Source organism: Diceros bicornis, chromosome 14, assembly GCF_020826845.1.
Source record: "Diceros bicornis minor isolate mBicDic1 chromosome 14, mDicBic1.mat.cur, whole genome shotgun sequence".
NCBI classification, from domain to species: Eukaryota; Metazoa; Chordata; class Mammalia; order Perissodactyla; family Rhinocerotidae; genus Diceros; species Diceros bicornis.
The window spans coordinates 2,055,085-2,057,531 of NC_080753.1; positions in this window are offsets into that span (position 1 = coordinate 2,055,085).

The window sequence follows — 2,447 nt, forward strand, 5'->3', positions numbered from 1 at the left end:
GAGTTTTAATTAAAATTCTTTCAAAGTAACTGTATGTAACTCGACACAACGATGTTCAGAAATGGGGCAGTGAGGTGAGTGGTAAAATATGATCATATGCCAATTTCTTCTGCTTACTTTTTTTGCATGATATTGGACAAATCATTTTAAAACCTTGATTTCTTTATTCCTACCTGTAAAGTATAAGTTGTAACGTCTCCCCTTACGCGGACGAGATTTCTTAGGCATCATTTTGTCAATAGGCGTGTCAGTTGGAGTGTCGGGCACACTCGTCCTCCATTTCTGTTCAGTGGCACCACTATGGAAGCCAGGATGCTGGGTGCTGGAGACAGAACTGCCCCACTCTCAAGAAACTCAAGGCAACGGGTGAAAGGGAGATGTAAACAGAGGGTTAGAATATTGTGTGATGCACTTAATATGAGATGTATGTCCAAGACACAGATAACGTAAGTGTTGGGGTTTAGGGAGCGTTTAGAGAAGAACACCCGCGAGCGGAGGAAAGGAGGCGGAGAAGTACATGTTGGAGGAGGGCCTTCCACGCAGAGAAAACATCTACGAGCACGGAGCAACATCAGGGGAACATAAGGAGCGTGGCCGCACTGGAGCGGGGTGTGGGGAGCGGGGAGGCGAGCGGCGGGGGCCGTGGGAGGTGAGGGTAGCACTCCCGCGGGCGGTTCACCCCAAATCCCAGCCCAGCCAGGGACTCCTCCTGGACGCGACAGGGGCGCGCTCCATGTGGCGGCCCGCGTGCCCGCGCTGCTGTTTCCATTTAAATTCTAGACACTTAATTCAGTTCCTCGGTCACACTAGGCACGTTTCAAGGGCTCTTTGCCCGTGTGGCTGGCGGCTAGTGTCGTGACAGGACAGATCTGGGACCCTTCCATCGCTGCACAAAGTTCCACTGGACAGCGCCGCTCTAGACAGATGCCCGCTTATCTGCTACTTGAACGGCGGGGAAATGGCTACTTTCCGAGATGGGATATTCTCTTTTTAGATAGGTCTATTTGCCAGAACATAATTTTAAACAATTTACCCCATAATGTATTTGCCTCTGATTTCTGCATAAGAATCCTATGTAACCCACGTTGATGCTGTCTTTCCCTCCGCAGCTGTTTTCAGACCGCTGGCCTGTCTCCCTCTTTGCTTCTCTTCCTCGGCCAATCCTCCCCTGACTGCTCCCGGAGTCCTTCTGTTCCCGTGGCCCTCCTCCACGCTGCTCCTGGATTAACTTTTCCCAAAGTGAACCCGTTATCTCAGTTGTGGTTTCATCAGCAGAAAATAGAACTACTACCCTCCTGCGCTCCAAGCACGTCATTTCCACATACGGAACCTAAGTTGGTTTTGCCTTTTTTTTTTTTTTAAACATCTATTATTCTGTTGTGCATATTAAGCTCATTGGCCACTAACATCCAGTCCTCACTTTCTTTTTAACATAAGCTCCTGTTCTAGTAAGTCTCCCTAAGCTTTTATCAGACAAGTAACATTTTTTTTAAACCTTTAATTTCCTGTTGACTTCTGGAATATTAATCTCCCCTGGACTTTTTAAATTTCTTGTTGTTGATGAAATTCTGTTACATAATGTAGGGAAAAAGGGACAGCAGAGGAGTGAGAAAACTCAGAAAGGTAAACAAAGTAATTAAGAAATATCTTATGACATTAAATCTGTCTCATAAAAATATGAAATTGGATATAAAACAAAATATAAACAAGAGAAATAATAACCTTTCGCATAAAATGGTGATAAAAAGACCAATTGAAAATGGGCTGACAATAAGTTGCTCTTTCCAGTAAATGACCTTTAAGCCCTTCTTAGGCTAACGCTGAATTATTGAGAATGCCTTTCTGCCATGCTAATACCCAAGGCAGAAAAGTTTCACTTTATCTTTGGCGGTGCAGGTTTCTGAGCAAGTGTGCACCTGGAGATTGCAAGTGCTCCCATCTCTGAATGAGGCCAGCAGGAACCGCCTGGGGCGAGCCTTGTTGCACCTGCAGTCTTTACCTAATTAAGGAAACACGCCCTCCATCCTCTCCTTTGGATCAGGAGTGGAAAGGGCATCCCGGCCATGACTCTGAGTCACAAGTTACTAAAACTGTCTTTGGATTAGGCCTCCTCTCCCTGCTCTTCTTGTATCAGCCTCTGAAATGACGGTTTTCCCAAAGCACGGCTTAGTGGTGCACTTGCCACAGCGACTGGGAGTGGCTGAGTCCCAGGAATTGAGGTGCCTCAGATCTCATCCTGAGAATTTCCGTACCACACCAGGATCCTGAAATTGGGTAACTGACACACAGCTTCATTGTGCATGTTTCATTAAAGTACTAGTTTACTCACTTTAGTGAGCAATGTGTCCCCAGATGTTCTGGGCCAAAGGTCTACTGTGCCTGCGCAGTTGTTCTGTCTTTTCAGAAAACTCTAGAAAGCTGACAGTCGAATATCTGGTTACTCCTTT